We start from the raw sequence: 22,324 nt of genomic DNA on the forward strand, positions 1-22,324 counted from the left end.
TACTGCGGGTGTCTTCAATGTTTTCAGGCCAAGGACCCCTTAGTTGAGAGAGAGATGAAGCAGGGACCCCCATAACCTGTTCATAGATTCCATTTAGTTTCATCGTTTGACATCACAATGACACAATCATCAGTGTATTTTGGATTCATGTCAAAGGTTTCCAGATATTTAACCACTTGAACCGTCAATACTTAATAAACTTGACCTTTCACTCTGTACTTAGTCTGCTCTTTATCCCTTCTACCCCAAACCTATTTGCCGAAAATAGCCGATCTACAAACTCACAACGCCTTGCAACGCGAGTCTTTGTGAGCTTGTAGATCTGCTATTTTTGGCTAACGTTCTCAGAATATAAAAAAAGTAGAAAAAGGTTTCTATCACACAAAGATTTGGAGGACCCCTGTAGTAACTCTGAGGACCCCCTAGAGGTCCTGGACCCCCTGTTGAAGACCCTTGTGATACTGTATATGGCACCATGTTTCTGTCTACTCTCTCTGTGTCTCATTGGTGGGTTGTGGACAGGTTTCACAGAAAACTGAAAAAGTGTGCTCCTCAATTATTCTAATAAGCGAAAAAGTAATAATCAATAGAACCATCGCTAATAACCTACGATCCAGAGATGATGCACAGGTGACACCCAGCAGGACAACGCCTACAGTGTGATTCCATGGAGCGTTGCCCCCTTGCGCACGCACGCACGCACGCACGCACGCACGCACGCACGCACGCACGCAAGCACGCACGCACGCACGCACGCACGCACGCACGCACGCACGCACGCACGCACGCACACACACACACACACACACACACACACACACACACACACACACACACACTGTGCCAACATGCCACCACGCCAACATGCCAGCACCGCATGCCACAGGAAACACGGGCACTAATCCGTGTCTTGACTTCACAGTTGCGCGGTGACGCGAAGTTGTTCGATTGTTATTCATCATATCAGCATCAGATGATATCCTAGTAACATAATCCTACTATGATATAAATGCACAAAATGTGTGTGTGTGTGTGTGTGTGTGTGTGTGTGTGTGTGTATCCTTTGCGGATCTCAAGAACCGCTGACCGCGTGTGTGTGTGCGTGTGGTAAATGGTAAATGGTGCATTTATATAGCGCTTTTATCCAAGGCGCTTTACATACCGGTAGATTGTGTATTACATTCACCCATTCACGAACACATTCATACACCGGTGGCGGAGGAAACCATGCAAGGCACCAACCTACTCACCGGGAGCAACTAGGGGTTCAGAGTCTTGCTCAAGGACTCTTCGTCATTAACTCAGGGGGAGCCCAGATTCGAACTGGGAACCCTTCGGGAACCCTTCGTGCTCTAATAACGGTTTCTCTACCCCTGAGCTATGCCGCCGTGTGTGCTGCCCCGTGTGCGTGTGTGTGTGTGCGTGTGTGCGTGTGTGTCGCCATGGACCCAGGGGAGTGAAGTCGGGCGGATCAGCAGTTCTGCCCCTCTAAAATCGCTACATTTGCAAATCTCCAGATATAAAGATCCTGACCTCACCTCAGGTGACCTGACCTCACCTGAGGAAGACCATGCCTGATCCAAACCTTGTTGTTTGCTTGTTTACACAGTAAAAAAAGAAAAACATATTCAGAGCATCCAACTGTTTGCCTGTTTGTACGGGCATTAAAACCACTAAACTGTATAGCGAAAATAGACACAGCGCCTCACGATATGCCGTATTTTGAGCTTGACTGTAGACCGCCTGTTTCCGCCATTTTCGAATATTTGGAAAAGAAAACATGTTGTGAGCAGGATGGTCTGAAGTAGGGGTGGGCCATATGGAAAAATACTATATCACAATATTTTCCCAAGCTGTTTACTTGACAAAAACTAGACTATCTGGGTTCCTTTTGGGAGGTCTAAATTGAACTTTACAAGTATGTAACTCTAACAGTATACAAATGAAACCAAATGGACCCTTATGGGTCCATTATTTGGTTTCATTTGTAAACTGTCAGAGTTAAGTGGAGACCTTGACATTTTTTAAAGTTTGAGAGCAACTGATTTAGACCAAAATGGAGTTTTAAATTGAATTCTGCAATGAATCTCTGTATTAACGATTCAACAGGATTTCTTACAAGGCTCCCTCAATTGTATCACGATATATACGATACCTCTGAAAAGGCATATCGTGGAGACATTGTATCGTCTCAACGATAATTATCACCATATCGCCCACCCCTAGTCTGAAGTGAGGGCTGCAGCAGCTGACCGGGAGAGGTGGACGCGCTCTGTGAAAGCCTTATGAGCCACAAGGCACCAAGTGGATGGATAGGTGACAGGGAGGAACATGTTCAGTGTAATGGATGGGTGACAGGGAGGAACATGTTCAGTGTAATGGATGGGTGACAGGGAGGAACATGTTCAGTGTAATGGATGGGTGACAGGGAGGAACATGTTCAGTGTAATGGATGGGTGACAGGGAGGAACATGTTCAGTGTAATGGATGGGTGACAGGGAGGAACATGTTCAGTGTAATGGATGGGTGACAGGGAGGAACATGTTCAGTGTAATGGATGGGTGACAGGGAGGAACATGTTCAGTGTAATGGATGGGTGACAGGGAGGAACATGTTCAGTGTAATGGATGGGTGACAGGGAGGAACATGTTCAGTGTAATGGATGGGTGACAGGGAGGAACATGTTCAGTGTAATGGATGGGTGACAGGGAGGAACATGTTCAGTGTAATGGATGGGTGACAGGGAGGAACATGTTCAGTGTAATGGATGGGTGACAGGGAGGAACATGTACAGTGTAATGGATGGGTGACAGGGAGGAACATGTTCAGTGTAATGGATGGGTGACAGGGAGGAACATGTTCAGTGTAATTACATGCTCAAAATAGGTATGCCAGCGTGAAGGTGGCTAATTCTCATTGGTGTAAACTGTAAAGTAACGAAGTACGTTTACTCAAGTACTGTACTTAAGTACAATTTAGATGTATTTGTACTTTATTTGAGTAATTCCAATTTCCAATACTTTTAAGGTCTTTGCACGCGGCTGCGTTTTTCGGGCCGAATATCGGAGTGAATTTCGGAGCGCGCAAATAAAAGAATCTACCTCACGTTATGTCAGTCACGTTTGCACACTGCCACCCGTTTCGCGCACCACTCGGTCCCCTGCTCTCTCTATCTCTCTCTCTCTCCTTGCCCTGAAAAACGCATTTCGCAGCGAAAAACGCAGCAGTGTGCAAAGACCTTTACTTCTACTCCACTACAGCTACTTCTACTCTACTATTTATTTGAAGACTTTAGTTACTAGCTACTTTGCTAATATTACAAAACATACAAACCTATTTTGTACCTATATGCTATTTGAAAATAGCCGATCTACAGTATAACGTGTAGCATCGTGACGCGTTGTGAGCTTGTAGATCGGATATTTTCAAACATTTTTGTACTTTTACTTTTGGTACTTTTAAGTACATTTTGAGGCCAATACTTTCATACTTTTAGTCAAGTACATTTTGAATTCCAGACTGTTACGTGTAACAGAGTATTTCCACATTGCAGTATTGCTATTTTAATTAAGTCAAACATTTGAGTACTTTCTCCACCCCTGGCCTTATGTGCCACAACAAGGCACAACGTGGACAGGTGACAGGGAAAAACATGTACAGTGTAATGAGGTGCTCAAAATAGGAACGCCAGCGTGAAGGTGGCTCATTCTCTTGCGGTTTCTCTCCCTCCACCTCCTTCATACGAGCGTCCTCTGTCATGCTGTAGCAGGGACGTGCTGGCCATTGGGAAAAGCGGGACAACTCCCGAACGGCCGGTTAATTCCCGGCCAGGCATTAGGAAAATATTAAAAATAAAATGTCGGCCTTCGTTCCATTTTGGGGGCTGGGCGGCCAACAAAGTAAATTGTCACTGTCGGGCAGAAAACCTTGTATCTCCAAGTTTCAAATTTGTATTTTTTTTCGCAAAGCAAAGCCCTGCTTCATCGTACAAGGCCGTTGCACAAAAGTAGTGAAAACAGCAGATCTACGAGGCGTTGTGTGCTTGTAGATAGGCTGTTTTCACTAGTTTAAATCAATTTTAAAATGATAAATACAAAACAAACGGTTTTGGACAAACAAGGTTTCCACCCGACAACGACGAAATATAACTCATGTAATTGGCCCACTGGCTTGTCACTTGTCATGATCTGAATTGGCAAATATTTGAGTAGCAGCAGCGCTATAGAGAAAGATCTCTCTCTATAGCGCGCTATAAGGGCCTCTACAACTATTTTTCCCGCGCTGAATCAGGGGCCCAGCACGTCCCTGACGTCCTCTGTCATGCTGTAGCCTGCGCTGACGCCAAGACATAGCAGGATGAGACAGATGGTGTTTCTGTTTGTGTGTGTGACTCTGTCCCTCTCTCTATTCTTTTTCCACAGTGAAGAAAGCCAAGCTGGACGGACCCCAAGGTAAGGACCATGGGAGGCTGCATTCACACATCATGGAGCACAACAGACAGTCATGGTTATATGCATGCTTCTTTTACTGTACATGTAAAATGTATGGATATATATGCACATCTTTTACATCTGAAATGCATAGAGCATCTCTTAAAAGGTGAAAACGGTACAGAGAAAATGGCAACGTGACAAAGGTCATGAGCTGGAATCAAACCACTTTCGTAAGCTCTGTATACTTCATTGTATGACAAAGAGCAACAAAAAAAAAAGGCGATCTACAAGCTCACAAGCATCACATCAAGGCATGTTGTGAGCTTATAGATCGGCTATTCTGGCTATATTTGTAAATTCTGAAATTTGTTAAAAGACAATGTGTGTGTGCATACGTACACACACACACACACACACACACACACACACACACACACACACACACACACACACACACAAAGAAGGTACGGTCATCTAAGTCATTTCCGCTCTCCAGCAGATTGGTCAAACACAAGGGTCGAGGGAAACTGCAGCCGTGGAATACATTGTAGTCAATGAGGGCCAAGTGGACTCGCTGGGAACGAGCACTATTTCTGAACGTCTGCAACCTTTGTTAAATACTCGGCCCATGCAGGAAAATAAAAGCCAAATGGTGCGATACTGCCGAGCTACAAGTGATGCATGGCGCTGTTTAGATGCCTCAGTAAAATGATACACATCAAAAAACAAGTGATAAGAAAACAACCTGTGATATGTGATAGGATTTATGTTCCTGACCAGATTAAATGACAAAGATCCCGACTCCAATGTATTTCACAGAATTTCCGGATGGAATTTCCTACCATCTTCTATCATTGCCTTGCATTTGACCAACAAGGTTTTCGCCAGCAAACATTTTAAAGGCGGAATATCTGATTTGACCACCAGAGCACGGCGCTCCTCCTGGGGGCTTGATGCTGCTTCACACATTGTCACATTGTCACACCGTCTGTCCTGATGGTGTCCCTTCATGAAGACATCTGGGGACACACATGTCATCTTGTCATCATGCTCAGAGACATGAAAACATAGACTCCTCCGCTGGCGCTGGGGCGTCTGTCAAAAAAAAGGGAGGGCACACTGAAGCACGCTTCCGTGTGCGTCCCAGAAGGGGACGTTCGGTAGGCCAATCACAGGCGGGACTCCCTCTTTCCCAGAGGCACTTGCTTCGGCAATGTAAACGTTTGTTTCCTCATGCTAATAAAGCTCCATTGAATTGAATTTAAGTCCCGGAAAAGACCCGCAGTGATTGGCCAGAAGTCATGATCACTTAGTTTGAGTGGCAGCGCCAGCGTGCCTTCCGCACTTACGCCCTCAGTTTTTTACAGGTCGCTCCAATGAACTGCATCGACGAATGAGGTATCTACAGTTAGGGGTGGGCGATATGGAAAAATACAATATCACGATATTTTCCCAAGCTGTATCACGATACACGATTTTATCACGATTCTTTTTCACATTTGGTTTGTATGGCTATTTTTCAAGTTACTTGACAAAAACTAGACTCTCTGGGTTCCTTTTGGGAGGTCTAAATTGAACTTTACAAGTATGTAACTCTGACAGTATACAAATGAAACCAATTCATTTGTATAGGAGACCTTGACCTTTTAAAGTTTGAGAGCTACTGATTTAGACCAAAATGCAGGTTTAAATTGAATTCTGCAATGACTGTATGAATTATGCAATGAATTCTCTGCATTAACGATTTCTTACAAGGCTCCCTCAATTGTATCACTAGATATACGATATCTCTGAAAAGGCATATCGTGGAGACATTGTATCGTCTCAGCGATAATTATCACCATATCGCCCACCCCTATCTACAGTAGGTTTTGATAATGCTGCTCTGCTCATTTCTCTTTCTGTATGTCTGTCTGTCTGTCTGTCTGTCTGTCTGTCTGTCTGTCTGTCTGTCTGTCTGTCTGTCTGTCTGTCTGTCTGTCTGTCTGTCTGTCTGTCTCTCTCTCTCTCTCTCTCTCTCTCTCACACACACACAGAGAAGTTCAACACCTATGTGACCCTCAAAGTCCAGAATGTGAAGAGCACCACCATCGCTGTGCGGGGCAACCTGCCCAGCTGGGAGCAGGACTTCATGTTGTGAGTCACTTTCTCACTCTCTCACCACACCCACAACCTAAAGTGCCCGTCTTTTCTCTAATTACCGGTATAATCCAAAATATGAACCCTTGTTGTAAAAAAGCCAGGAGACCACTTTGAGAACCATTGTCGGACCCTTCCTCGGCCTCCTTTCCAGTTGTGCACTCAGATGTTAAATGCACACGGATTGGGGGTCTCACCTAGCCTGACACTCAGCCTGAATTGACATTTCGTTTCACTCCATTATTCAGTCTGAAGTTGCTTCCACCCAGGGCGATTGCTGGGATGGGCGTTGCCAAAGAGGCAGTCATCTGCGATTGGTTCACCGTCTGACCAACACAACAGTAGCAAAGCAGATGACGTAGTGTTGTTATGTGTGGCTGGCTAGTGGCTAGCCTGTTGCTTGCTAGTGCTACTTGCTAACCAAAGAAACAGGCAGAATAGGAGCACTATGAACTAGGAATCAAACACAACATAACATGCCTGCTACTGGTGTTTCATAGCGAGATCGATACGATCGCATATTACTGTAACGGGCGACGCGATGCACGGTACGGTACAGCGGCGGCGCTTGTTTACTTTGAAACGCACATGAGTTCTGGGAAATCCCCACCCACGCTGATCACAAGACGCTGATTCACGACGCTGATTCGCCGTACGGATTTTCGAACGAGGAAAGCCTCTTCAATGAGAGCAATTCTAGACCCCTGAATCGCCAAAACAAAAATTTAAAGGGGTGTGGCTAGCGATTCAGGGTCTGGAACTAGGCTAGGTCTCACCAGAGATGAGTAAAAAACATATTAAACGGTAGCCTAATGGGGTTTTCACATTTATTTGACTCAGGGCACCCCAGTAAATAACTTTTTCAATATATCCGTTTCCATCAAAACTGACTGAAAATAACGTTATACTTGACATTTAACCATTTGAACCCCAGCAACCCTATTCTGGAGGGAAAAGTTCGCCAAAAATAGATGATCTACAAGCTCACAACGCGTCACAACATGACACGTTGTGAGCTTCAGTAGATCTGCTATTTTTGGTGAAGACAGTTGGCCGTAGACGGGAAAATAACTCATCAAGTACAGCTGCAAATCAGGTCTGTTTAACTGAGCATAGTGAAGCGATATTGATGTAGTGATATTGAAGAATTCCAAAATGTTATCAGATTATTCTGCTGCACCCCTGGACTGGCATCACAGCACCCTAGGGTGCCACGGCACCCACTTTGGGAAACCCTGGCCTAATCAGGTGCGCTGTTTTCCCCCTGCGAGGTACCAAAAATAATTTGTCTACATTGGACCCCATTTGTTTTCCCCTTTGATTTTCTAACCATAATAAACGTTGTCATAAATACTTTATGGTTCCTGTCGCTAGTGAAAAACTCCCTTTCAATCACCATGATATGCGTTTTGAGCAAATATGGTCCCATTTATGTTAAACTTGATGATACATTTGCGGGGGGAGTGGCCAACTAAGCTGATACCAGCCGGCTGTGTTCTTCTTCGTGTGCTGTATTTCGGGAGGCTCCGACCCAGCTCCGACCACATTCTCCCATGTATCCCTGCGGTTCCACGTGACCGTTGGCAGCCAATAGCATTCCTTATGATTCCTGAGGTACCTTTCAAACAATGATGGCGACACCCATACCTCATTTCCGCAGCATAGAAAGCAATGGCTTCGCACCGTCCATATTTTTCTACAGTCTATGGTCCTAATGCATAATCAAACCGTGGGTCCTCATACCTTCCTCATACCTTCCTTTCATCCTCCTCCCTTGGCGTTCCTCGGCCTCAGCTCTGTCAGCCAAAGACCTTCACCCCCCCCCCCCCCCACCCCCCTCCTCATCCTCTATCCCCATCTCTGTTCTGGGATTGCATTTTCCAGTGATTAGCATTAGCACTCGTTCCCCCCTCCCCTCTGTAATTAGCTTAATTAACAAAGGGATTACAATGAGAAGGAATGCTTGAGGCTCTCTGGGGTAACAGGAGCGCTATAAGGCATTACATCACACCATAGAGGCAAGGCTATAAGGCACGCTTGTTTGAGTGCATTTCAACAACGTCGAAGGTGAATCCGAAAAATAACTGTTACGTTTGAATATCGATTCTGTCGGGTGTTACTCAATCTTTTTTGGCTTGAGTACCCCCTTTCCCTGATTTCTGAATCAGAAAAGTAGTAAGTACCCCCCTTACCCGACAACAACATTTTGCCCATGAAACTGCAATTAAAACCATAAATAGTGGTAGGCCTATATGATGCTATGATAAACCGCCCATTTCAAGAATATAAAATCACAAATAAGAAATGGAGTGAAAGAGTTTCAAAGTCAAACGGTGCCTCCTGAGCACTGAGCAGATTTATTTTCAACACTGAGGCCAAGACATTTCAGTTCAGTTTTTAATGTCAATAACTATAAAACTTTCAAGCACATCCCAGCTATGTAATTTGGGGTAGCAACTATAAGGCTCACACCAATTTCTCCATGTGTCATCATTAAACATAACAGTACATGTTTTTTCCCCTCTGAATTCAATATTTTTTTAATACTTTAACTATGAATAATATCATGTATTTTTTAGGGCATTTTCTTGAGTACCCCCTGCAGTACCTCCGCGTACTCCTAGGGGTACACGTTCCCCCATTTGTGAAACACTGTCCTACCATATTTAGGCTACAGAACTGTTTACTTTTCAGGATTCAAGGATGTAGCAGATCTACAAGCACAATTAACGCGAAAACAATGGCATCAATGGCATCATCGGAGCGAAAGTTGTAAAGTACTGTTCATTTATTCACATTAAGCAAGACGATGACCACACAAAAAACACAACAACAACAACAACAACAAAAAAATATTCTATTTGATGAAAGAAAGACATGAAAGAAATTGATGGGTGGGTCAGCTTACATGGGTGGGGTGGGCCCATGGCCATGGCTGCGCCCCTGCTCTATAGTTTCAATCTACAAATCATTGTATTTTGATAGTACATTGTTTAGTCTGATACTAGGTTCTTGGTTTGATCCTAGATTATTCAGCAACCGTATACACTGTCTCTCTGCATCTGATGTAGCCTACAGTATGTGTTTACCTTGCTCACTGTAAGTCGCTCTGGATAAATTGTTATTACAGTGGAATTACTGTATTGTTAAAAGAAAACACACTACCAAGCTGTGTTGAAAACACTCAACATAATTAAAAAGTGATGACTGCGACCACACCCAGATTTCTGGTTCGGGTCGTATAGTTTCTAAACATTGGCCATTGACTGTTCATCATCCTCGCCACCTTTATTGTCCCCATTTAGAGCAGGCATGCCTCAGGCATCCTCTGATCAGGACCCAAACTGCACTTTAGTTGAGGCACTTGTTTGGGCACCTATAGAGCAGAGGACCCCAGTTGTTTACATGCATGAGTGTTCTTGAGGAAGTGAGTTTGTTTATGTCTATAAAGTGCAATATGAGTTCATGTGCTAACAGATTAAGGAGACAGAATTGATCTGTGTTTGGTTTAAAAAGATAGTTTGTTGTAATTCTTTGATATGCATAAATTTAGTGGCTAAGCTAACAGTAGCTACCCTGTGTGAGAGAGAAGGCTATGCTAATCTCTAAGCTAATATGCATAATACTGCATTATATTTAGCATGGGATATTAATGGGCTTCATTCTGTAACTAACCTCATCCTTACAGTATGTGTATTATTTGTGATTCCAGATACTATTCATCACAGTGCATGTTTGTGTCTGCCAACTACTAATGCTGCAGAACTATAAATTACCATCAAGAAGTGTCATCTTGAATACTCTCTGAACGGAGCCCTGTGGTGGGCATTAATTACCTCAAACCCCTCAAAATATACAGTCCTTCTGTTTTAAGCTATAATATTTCACATTTGTACTTTTCAGAGGTTGTATTGGACCATAGTAGTCCCCTGGTGATACACTGATGTAAATGTGAATGTCGTCTGCATAATTATGTAAATATTATGTTGTTGTTTTCCATAATGTGAGCCAGCAGGAGCGCGTGTACAGTAGGCTGTTGAACAGAAGACTTAATGTTCTGCTCAGACGTGTAATTATGAATAATTAGTTACCTAAAGATATACAGTAGTAGTCCCTGTTCTTTAATTAGACCGGGAACCCCTATGCCAGTGGTTCCCCAACCTTTTTGGCTCAGGGCACCCCTGTCAATAACCTTTCCATCAACGGCACCCCTGAATTACAGTTACTTTATAGCACATTACATTTATGTCATATTATTACGGTACGTACAGTAAGTGTGTAAATATTTCCACCGTAGATACAATATGTCACAAGGAAAACATGACAGAATATTTGTTTCCATAATTACAGATTTGAAATGGCCTCGTGTAGTATATAGGCCTACTTGACATTTAACCACCCCAGCACCCTAATTCTGGGGGAAACGCTCGCCGAAAATAGCAGACCTACAAGCTAACGCCTTGTGAGCTGCTTGTTTTTAATAATTATTTGAGGGGAAAAAAGAACCTTTAAGTACCGTATATGATTCAAACCAGTTAAGCACTGTGCCAGGAAGTTCCACGCTGTTTTCCAGTATGTGTGGTAATCTGTTGTGGTCGAACGCAGCGCTGAGCTGTAGCAACACTACGACTGAGACTGAGAGCAAGTCTAGCTGAGCTAACTGAAGACTTTAGCAAGAGATGTCTCTGTGTTGTGCTGTGCTGCTATGTGCTGTGCTGTGTTGTGCTCGGAATCCTGACTGGAAGATTATTAAGGCCATTTAGCGCAGTGTGAAAATAGACATAGAGTTACTGTACTGTACTGTACTGTACTGTACTGTACTGTACTGTACTGTACTGTACTGTACTGTACTGTGCTGTGCTGTACTGTACTGTAGTCTGCTGTGTGTAGTTCTGGTGTGCGGTGGATGATCCCGTGGGTGGTGGTAAACAGTACTTGGTGGAGTGTGTGTGTGTAAGTGTGGGGGGGGGGGGGGGGTTTCCTCCGGGGCAGGAAGATGGAGCTGAACACAACATGATGTAAGAAGATGTGTGGGATGCATTAATACATTGATTAAAACAGCTGCCACCATTCACTTACGCTTTATTTTGAAGAGCCCCGGAAGCTCTGTGCGTGTGCACGTGTGTGTGTACACTGACGATCCAGAAAGGAGATCTGTTTGGCCCTTTGCGTAGTCATTCTACAGTTTACGACAGGTTACGGAATAAATTTGGTGTAACACAGGGATACCCGTGGTCATCTATTAGCGACATAAGGAGAACTTATTTGTGCGCGTCTTGTTTAAATTAATTTACAGTTGTGCGCGACATGGCAGGGCTTGAGAGAAGCCCTTTAGTAAGGCTGTGGAAGGATTCACACTATTTTTGGATTTACTGGTGAAAGGATCAACATCATTACATTATCCACGTTGAAGCTGCACGCAGCCACGCACAAAGCTGACAGCCACAACAATCCGTTAGGCTGCACTCTTTTTTATGTTTACCAAACTTCCTCGCAGGTGGGTTTTAATGGTAGGTAACGGAAAAAGTAACCTAACGAGTTACTTTTCTCAGTGGGTAACGCAACTTAACGGATTAGTTTTTCAATTCAGTAACGAATGTAACCTAACAAGTTACTATAAAATTAACGATACCCAACACTTGTCACAAGGGGGGGAAAGTGGGACTGAGTTACTAGGGTCCAAGGTGGAGGGGCCTTAATTATTTGATAGTTTAGCTATTGAAAAATAGCAGATATAACATCTCACAGCGCGGCACCGACGTTATTATGGATGGATGGATGAATGAATGGATAATAACTTTAATAATAACTTTATCTATATGGCACCTTTCTAGACATGAGACAAGGTAATAAAAACACATTATCAAAGAGAAACAAAGAGAAATAAGATGATCTATCATAATTACAACAAGAGATATACAGTACAAGCAAAGGAAAATATAACATAAGTGAAAGGCTTTGTGTGATTGAAGCTTTTTTTCCCCTCCTTTTTTATATTAACCACTTGAACCCTAGTGTCCATATTCGGAGAACTTCAGAGAAAATAGCAGATCTACAAGCTCACAGCGCCTCGCAGCAAGGCGAATGAACGGATGGATGGAGGGTCGGGGCAGAGCCTGGTTGAGATGTTCTTGTGAGGCGTGCTGTTGTCCGCTCAGCCCACTGTGGAGCTTTGGGTTACGTAACTCTGTAGAGATGCAGAATCACTGCATCCCTGCATGATGCCCACTCACCCACTCACACTGTGGGCACAGCAACAACATGACACACCAGGTATCCTTAAACAGAGTGAACCGGGGAATCCCCTCCACCTCAGGGGTCCTTGAGTCGAGTGTGTTCCAGGGGGTCCCCAGCAAAATGTGTTTAATATAGCATCAAAATCTGTTATAGGCTATTTGCAAAACATCTTGTGAAACATACAGTAGGCCTATGTGAAAGAATTTGATTTAAAAAAACACATTTTAACAACACGAACCTTGTATTCTCTTCTCTTCTCTTCTCTACTCTACTCTACTCTACTCTACTCTACTCTACTCTACTCTACTCTACTCTACTCTACTCTATACTCTCTCTGCAGTGAGATCAACCGGTTGGACCTGGGTCTGACGGTGGAGGTATGGAACAAAGGGCTGATCTGGGACACCATGGTGGGCACCGTGTGGATCCCCCTGAGGAGCATCCGCCAGTCCAACGAGGTACACACACACACACACACACACACACACACACACACACACACACACACACACACACACACACACACACACACACACACACACACACACACACACACACACACAAGCACATGCACGCTCACACACAAACACAGGACAAGGACACGAAAAGAACCAAATGGACCCGTCCATTTGGTTCTTTAAATGTTGCTCTGGGTTGCGTAAATATATATTTATTATTGAGAATGAAAACAAAAACAATAATTTTATTGACCGACTGCAAGTAAAAGAAAGAAAGGGACCAGTACTTTGTTAAGCAACCATAGTACACTCCTTGTGTACAGTCCTTTCTCTTCAGTGCGAGTCTTATTTTGAAGAGCCACACTAGGAAGCGTGATAGTTAGTTACCAGATAGCTGTCACTACCATGCCTGGGGGAGACGGAAGCTCTGCTGAATGAATGGAGTAGGTTTTTGTGGCTCTCTGGTAAAAGCGATTGCTTCCGACCTCAGAGAAATACATTATCAAGGAAAGACACAGAGTTACATAGTTATACGGATATGTATTCTGTAATTAGTGGAGCTCCTTGGAAACGAGATGGTTCATCTCGAGTGGTTATTCCCACTTAAGACAATAATACTGATTGCATTCACCCAGTGTAGCAGTGTGCAGTTATGTTGGAGATCTACTGTAACTTTGTATTTAGAGACCTAAGACCTAGCCGCAAATTCCAACACTATATCTTTTTTTAAATATGTTGAAGGGGTTGCAATACCTTCCATTGGCAGCCAATGCAACCAAACTGTTTTTTGCTATCTGATTGTATTAAATGACGTCAAACTCACCAACATTGTGTCTGTATGGAAAGCTTGAAGTATCCTCTTTCTATATGCAAAGTGTTTGTTTCATAAAAACCCACCGTAGCCATGTCAAGAAATTCCGCTAGAAGCTAGAAGGTCCTGATTTCAATTCCCACCGGGGACGCTGTGGGCGCTGGGGGGCGTGTTTCCTCCTCCGCATCATCAGTGCCCACACCCTAGGTGGGGTCGGCGATAGGGCCTTTCTCTGTGGAGTTTGCATGTTCTCCCTGTGTCTCCTAGGGTAGTATACCCTCACAAAAACATGCAGTAATTCTGGTTTCTATACCGCCTCCCCCTGGCCAGCCATCAGGGCTCCCCAGGCATGGCAGAGGGAGAGCAGAAACCAGGACTACAGCTTAGGCAATTGGCACTGGGTGAAAAAACGGGTTTACAAAATGGTGGAATAAAAATGTAAAAGAAAGATCTGAACTGGTTGTCTCGGCCTTATTGTGTCTTTGTGTTTTCCCTGGTCTCCGTGGCGACCCAGGAGGGTCCGGGGGAGTGGCTGACGCTGGACTCCCAGGTCATCATGGCCGACAACGAGGTCTGTGGAACCAAAGAACCCACCATGAACCTGGTGCTGCTGGACACACGCTTCGAACTGCCTCTGGGTGAGACATAACTGATCTGTATACTAGTGTTTAACTGCCTCTGTCTGGGTGAGACATAACTGATCTGTATACTAGTGTTTAACTGCCTCTGTCTGGGTGAGACATAACTGATCTGTATAACTGCCCCTGGGTGAGACATAACTGATCTGTATAACTGCCTCTGGGTGAGACATATCTGATCTGTATACTAGTGTTTAACTGCCTCTGGGTGAGACATAACTGATCTGTATACTAGCATTTAACTGCCTCTGGGTGAGTCTGTATACTAGCATTTAACTGCCCCTAGGTGAGACATAACTGATCTGTATAACTGCCCCTAGGTGAGACATAACTGATCTGTATACTAGCGTTTAACTGCCTCTGGGTGAGACATAACTGATCTGTATAACTGCCCCTAGGTGAGACATAACTGATCTGTATACTAGCGTTTAACTGCCCCTGGGTGAGACATAACTGATCTGTATACTAGCGTTTAACTGCCTCTGGGTGAGACATAACTGATCTGTATACTAGCGTTTAACTGCCCCTAGGTGAGACATAACTGATCTGTATACTAGCGTTTAACTGCCTCTGGGTGAGACATAACTGATCTGTATACTAGCGTTTAACTGCCTCTGGGTGAGACATAACTGATCTGTATACTAGCGTTTAACTGCCCCTAGGTGAGACATAACTGATCTGTATACTAGTGTTTAACTGCCTCTGGGTGAGACATAACTGATCTGTATACTAGCGTTTAACTGCCCCTAGGTGAGACATAACTGATCTGTATAACTGCCCCTAGGTGAGACATAACTGATCTGTATAACTGCCCCTAGGTGAGACATAACTGATCTGTATACTAGCGTTTAACTGCCCCTGGGTGAGACATAACGGATCTGTATACTAGCATTTAACTGCCCCTAGGTGAGACATAACTGATCTGTATAACTGCCCCTAGGTGAGACATAACTGATCTGTATAACTGCCCCTAGGTGAGACATAACTGATCTGTATACTAGCGTTTAACTGCCTCTGGGTGAGACATAACTGATCTGTATACTAGCGTTTAACTGCCCCTAGGTGAGACATAACTGATCTGTATAACTGCTCCTAGGTGAGACATAACTGATCTGTATAACTGCCCCTAGGTGAGACATAACTGATCTGTATACTAGCTGTAGAAAAGTGAAGTGACGTAGGCTCACTCACAGACTCCACACCCACCACTGATGTGACGTTTAGATCACAGGTTTATTGTTTACAGGTTGTGTAGGCATGTGGTTTCTAAAAGACAAGAAATAAACAGCAAACATATAATCGCTATATATTCAAATGTGTCAACTCTCTGGTTACTCAAAAATCACTCATCTACAGTATTTCACCAGTGTAGGCTTTAACATAACTGAAACTTCAGCAGTAGTGCTAATTAACAGAAATACAAACAAGGGCATTTCACACTTCACATTCTTAGCAGTGGTGTCAAACACAAGCATGGAAACATGAAGAATATACATCAAACAAACTTACTGGTCAATGGACGCACACCCTCTCACAACAACTCTGCAGTGAAAATGAACCAAAAGACACTGTGACTTAATTAGCTGAATGAACCCCACCTGCTTGTGGCATAATTATCTGAACAAACTCCACCTGGTGGTGGAAGCTACCACTCTAGGAGGGGTGAGTGGGACTGAACCAACTGGCCTTTTTAACAGCCGCCCCCAGATTCCTGTATGGAATATGTAACAACAAAACAAAGGCCAGTAAACAGTACTAATAACAGTCTTAAGAGTCTGGCAGACAGGTGCTGGGACTGTCTGGGTGATCAGTCCTATGGGCCTCAAAGCACAGGTTAGCTGAGGGTCAACGATCATCAGTTGGCTGTAGCACCACCGCCATCTGCCGAGGAGTTGTGACTCTGGGTTGATCACTTGCAGCATCGACGCATCCCGCCGCCCCGTCAGCAGGATGTTGGGTGTAATGGGATCGATGTCTGCCACTTCTGGAGACATGCACCCGATCTGTTGGGAGGTAAGCTGGGCTTGTAGGTCTGGCGGCAGAGAAGAGAATGTCTCTGGTAGTTCTTGGCCTCGGCCCTTGAAGGTTGTACTCTGGTTAAAGGGCAACTTGGGGTCGAGGATGATAGGGTGCAAGGCCTCAGGATCAAGGGTTGTAGTGCGGCGTTGCCATCCTCCAGCTCGGATGAGCTGAACAGCTTTGTCCTTCTCTGGAGTGAGAGTGTTATGATGACTAGCACTTAGTAGTGGTTTCTCTGCCTTCAGCAACTGGCAGTCATTGGGGAAACACTCCTGCTGCTCACACTGGAGTAGAACATTCTCTGCCTCTTTGTAATCCTTAGTTGACAATGGACAGTCAGCCGCCCCATGCAGCTGGGCAGGGGCCTCTACTTTCACTTGGTCTCGGACAAGTCTCTTCTCAGTGGCTCGAAGCTGAGAGAGGACTGCCTCCTTTGGGGCCCTGAGTTGGGGCATGTTCGCCTCCTTTGTGGTCCTGGGTAAAGGTAGGGTAGCACCTTCTATCTCCACTCTTGTTGTCTTGCTCTCCAGGAGGGCTATGGCATCTTTGTCCTGGCGGGAGCGGGTACAAGCCTTTCCCTTGTGCCCTGGCAGCACATCCATTTGCTGCGGCTTCTCTACAGGGCTGTAGATATTGGCTGATGGTGACAAGATGGAGGTGAACAAACACTGCTCTTCTGACAGACCATGTCTCAGCTTCTGTGTTGGACCCTGCAGTGTCCACCCAAGACGAGTCCTCACCGCGGCTGGGCCTCCAGGGGGCCCCAGACGTACTGGCGCAATAGGTGTGATCAAATGGGGATGATCAGAACCAATCAAAAGCACTGGGCGGACACAGTGCAATGGCTGCAGCGGTAGTTGTCTCAGATGCCGGTACTTCTCCTGGAGGCCCACTACTGGATGTGTGTGCTCCGCTAGGCCCAAGCGCTTTGCTGTGAATGCCCGGTTGATGGAGAAAACCCGGTGTGGTGTATCTGCGCAGGAGATGGTAAAGGAGACTGTTGCACCATGCACAATCTGCAGATCTTGCCTTACCGTTCGTAAGGGGAGATCCTCCGGTTCCCCTATGAGGCCTAGCTGCTGGGCTGCTGGGTGGAGGAGGATAGTACGTTCCGACCCATCATCCAATATAGCATAGGCATCCATGGTTTTGTCTCCATTCCTCAACACCACCTTGCTGACCTTGAGGAGAACCTTGCGGCCCTCTAGTGGCCTGTCGATGTATAGTACCTCCTCTGAGGTGCTATTAAGGGGAGCCCTCATGTGCTCTGGATTCCCTCCTGCTCCCTCGTTGTCATCAGTGGCCCCTTTGTTGATGTCGTGCAGGGCAAGGAGGTGTCGTTTGTTACACGTCTTGCAACGCATCTTCAAGTCACAATTAGCAGCTCGATGTGCCCGGCCACAACGCCAGCAGCAATGATTAACATTTATCCATGTCTGCTTTTGGGTTGTGCTAAGTACCTTGAAGTTCTCACAATTGTTCAATGAGTGCTTAGTGTTGTCACAATAAGGACAGTACTTCTTTATCGTCTCCTCATCCTGAGGGATGGCTGATGTGCTCATCAACACCGTTGAGGGTGCATACTTTGACGGCCTTCTTTGCCCTTTGTCTTCATCCTTCTCCCTCGATGAACTGCTGCTGTAACGGATGTTATCTTCCTGCACTTGGAGCTCATACTCGAGCCAGTCTGCTAGATCAATGAGGGATGGCACAGGCACTCTGAGAGGATGAATAAAGCGGCGGAAATTGGAGCGCAGGTCATGGGGAAGCTTCCCTAGCAGTCGAGACACATGGGAGCCACACTCCAGTTCAACATTGCCTTTTCTTCCCAACTGCTCCAACATACCCACTAAGGAGCGCACACGGAGTGCAAACATCCGGAAGGCTCGGATGTCGCCACTTGCAACATTAGGACCATCCATTAATTCAGCAATTCTCTGTAGGGCCAGCTGATGAGGCTGTCCATATTGCAGGTTGAGAGCTGCCATGGTGTCAGAAAAGGGATGACGTGAGTGGCTGTAAGAGTCAGCGATTAATAGTGTCTCTTCTGCTTTGAGGTGGTCAAGGAGGATTTGGTACTTAAACCTCTCTGAGGCATCACATGGGAGAAGGTTGTCTAGAGCGATTCTTAGACGGTTGAACTCTCTGGGGTTTGGGTGGTTCATGTCAGGAATTGTTGGCGTGGGGCCCCTGTAGAACCGCTCCTGTCCACCTACTGGGCTTGGCGTTCGGTGACGGGAGTGACGGTGGGTTTGGGCATGCCTCCTAAATGAATCACCCAGCTCATGTGACCGTGAGGATTGATTTCGATATGATAATGACCTGTATTGGCGGTCCTCATAATCATCACGTGACCATGAGGTTGGTCGTAGATGTGATGCTGACCTGTGAGGGCGCTCCTCAGAATAATCACTCTCAGATGAACTTGATTGGGACGGTTCCCTGCGGGCTTTTGACCTCCTCTGGCTGTTCAGGGAGGTACTCTGTTGTCTCGGTGAAGCAGAAGAGCTCTGCTTGTCTTGAGTGGACTGGGGTTCTGAGTTTTGTGGCTGTCGCTGAGTCTGTTGGGAACTATGTGTTGCAGGTGAAGCAGTAGAGTTGGTTACCTGCAGCTGACGGACGAGGGCTCCTAGGTGTTCTACCTGCTCACGTAGCTGATGATTATCAGGGGAGCTCTGATGACGGTTAAGCTGCTCCAGTTGAACCCTGTCGCGTTTCCTCTTATGGCGAAGTGTGGCATTCTCCAGCCTTAGCTCGTCCAACTCCTGAAGCATAGCTGCTTTCTCCCTGTCAATTGGCTGCCCTCCATGACCACGTGACTCGCTCTCCTCAGGCCACTGCTCCTTAACAGTCCACTCTGAATACTCCTCTTGACTGAGGGGATGACTACACTCTGCACCCTCCTCCTCCTCACCATCATACTCATGTTGATGAAGAGGTCGGGCACATGGTGACGTATGGCGACTTGTCCCCCTGAAGTCTGAGAGGTCATAATCGTTCAGATGTGCGGGGATGGACTGCTTCCTCCTGACACGCATGCTGCGATGTTGCTCTAGACTTCGGGACATCCTTGTCAGTGGTGAGATGGAATCCGGCTCGAAGGACCATGTAGAAAAGTGAAGTGACGTAGGCTCACTCACAGACTCCACACCCACCACTGATGTGACGTTTAGATCACAGGTTTATTGTTTACAGGTTGTGTAGGCATGTGGTTTCTAAAAGACAAGAAATAAACAGCAAACATATAATCGCTATATATTCAAATGTGTCAACTCTCTGGTTACTCAAAAATCACTCATCTACAGTATTTCACCAGTGTAGGCTTTAACATAACTGAAACTTCAGCAGTAGTGCTAATTAACAGAAATACAAACAAGGGCATTTCACACTTCACATTCTTAGCAGTGGTGTCAAACACAAGCATGGAAACATGAAGAATATACATCAAACAAACTTACTGGTCAATGGACGCACACCCTCTCACAACAACTCTGCAGTGAAAATGAACCAAAAGACACTGTGACTTAATTAGCTGAATGAACCCCACCTGCTTGTGGCATAATTATCTGAACAAACTCCACCTGGTGGTGGAAGCTACCACTCTAGGAGGGGTGAGTGGGACTGAACCAACTGGCCTTTTTAACACTAGCGTTTAACTGCCCCTGGGTGAGACATAACTGATCTGTATACTAGCGTTTAACTGCCCCTAGGTGAGAAATAACTGATCTGTATACTAGCGTTTAACTGCCCCTAGGTGAGACATAACTGATCTGTATAACTGCCCCTAGGTGAGACATAACTGATCTGTATAACTGCCCCTAGGTGAGACATAACTGATCTGTATACTAGTGTTTAACTGCCCCTGGGTGAGACATAACTGATCTGTATACTAGCGTTTAACTGCCCCTGGGTGAGACATAACTGATCTGTATACTAGCGTTTAACTGCCTCTGGGTGAGACATAACTGATCTGAGAGATGACGCTGGAGAGGACGCTGGCGCGGTTTGTATCGCCGCTTCTCCGCCTCTAGCCCTTTTAGGCTGTTTAAGTTTTACCAAAGTTTAGGCGTCTGTTTTATTCTTTTCTTTTTACTAACGTATAGGTTTTGTTTTATTCTAGTGTTTAGTTAAGTGACAAGTAAAGGCAACAAGACAGCAGCCACCACAGGCAGCCTGCAAAGCTGTGGGACTGTACCTCTGTGTACCGGCTGTTTTGCCTTTTTATTTTATCGTTTTTAACTTTTAGAACAAGGTAGGCAACTAGTTAGCAGCCCCCACAGGCAGCCTGCAAACCGTAGGACTGTACCTCTGTGTGTTGGCTGTTTTGCCTACCTTTCTGTTGCTCATCTGAAGGCTACTGTTGCCCGGGACCGCAGCGTCTCCTCCTCCACCGCCAGGAAAACAGCACGTCTAGCTACCCGGTCAACCAGGCGATCGGTGGCTCACCGTGGCTGCTCCTCCTCCGCCAGCAAAACAGCACGTCTAGCCACCCGGTCAACCAGGCGATCGGTGGCTCACCGTGGCTGCTCCTCCACCGCCAGCAAAACAGCACGTCTAGCTACCCGGTCAACCAGGCGATCGGTGGCTCATCGTGGCTGCAGTCTGTCTGGCCAACTTCGCTCACCGTCCGTCCGTCACCATCATGATAAAATACTCCGTCTCACAACTCCTGGGACTCAATAACCTCGCCTTTCCATCGTGCACTACAGTCATCAAACAACTAGGAATTCTCCGCCGTCCCCAATACATCCATAGAAGCTCCCGCCGTCAGTTTGTAAATAACAACCCCGGTAACTCCATCCAAACGATCCAAACCCTCTGCTCTGCCTCACGCTCTGTCGCACCTCCAACACGTCATCAGATCACTGTCGCAGCTGGACTATGTGGCAGCATTGTTGCGCAGCCTCGCTCCAGGCAGCTTGGAAAACACGGAGTGGATTTCACCATGCAGCCTGCAAAACGTGGAGTGGACTTCAGTTCACTTCGCCCTCTACAAAAATTCACCATTCCATCCACTGTCAAAATTGAACTCCTAAACATTCAAGCCCTTACTGAAAAATCCTCTTTTATTTTCGACCACATTGCAGACAATAAACTGGACTTCATGTGCCTTACAGAGACCTGGCAGCAGCCGGGTGTCTACAAGGCACTAAATGAAGCTTGCCCCCCCGGTTACAAATACTTTGAAAAGGCCCGCAGTACCAGCGGGCGTGGAGGCGGGTTAGCCGTCTTTCACCGCCTTGATTTAGAGCTGTCCCCCCTTCCCCTGCCTATTTATTCCACATTTGAATCACTAGCTTTTACATGTAAACCCCCCTCCCCCATGACACTTCTACTGATTTACCGGCCACCTCCCAAACCAAAAGCAGCCTTTTTCCAAGAACTCCAGGACCTGCTCACAACCCTCTGCACAACTACGGCTAACCTGGCTAACCTGGTCATATTAGGTGACATCAACATTCATGTAAATAACCCTTCCTGCCCCTCTGCGTCTGATTTCCAGCAAATGCTGGACTGCCTCAACCTCATCCAACATGTCCACACCCCCACTCACAACAAGGGCAACACTCTGGACCTGGTTATCACTCA

At 45.7% G+C, this 22,324-nt stretch overlaps 1 pseudogene across 1 annotated transcript in view; it reads left to right on the forward strand.

The window, feature by feature from the left end:
- The window catches only part of LOC308284783 (protein unc-13 homolog A-like), a 155,038-nt pseudogene that overhangs the window by 46,365 nt on the left and 86,349 nt on the right, over positions 1–22,324 (forward strand). Inside the window, exons 2-5 of the transcript in view lie at positions 4,422–4,451; positions 6,470–6,569; positions 13,150–13,267; positions 14,593–14,716. The product of the transcript in view is annotated as a protein unc-13 homolog A-like (transcript). The remainder of the gene's footprint in view (positions 1–4,421; positions 4,452–6,469; positions 6,570–13,149; positions 13,268–14,592; positions 14,717–22,324) is intronic.

This window comes from Nannobrachium achirus, assembly GCF_963921795.1.
Source record: "Nannobrachium achirus genome assembly, chromosome: 5".
Lineage (NCBI taxonomy): Eukaryota > Metazoa > Chordata > Actinopteri > Myctophiformes > Myctophidae > Nannobrachium > Nannobrachium achirus.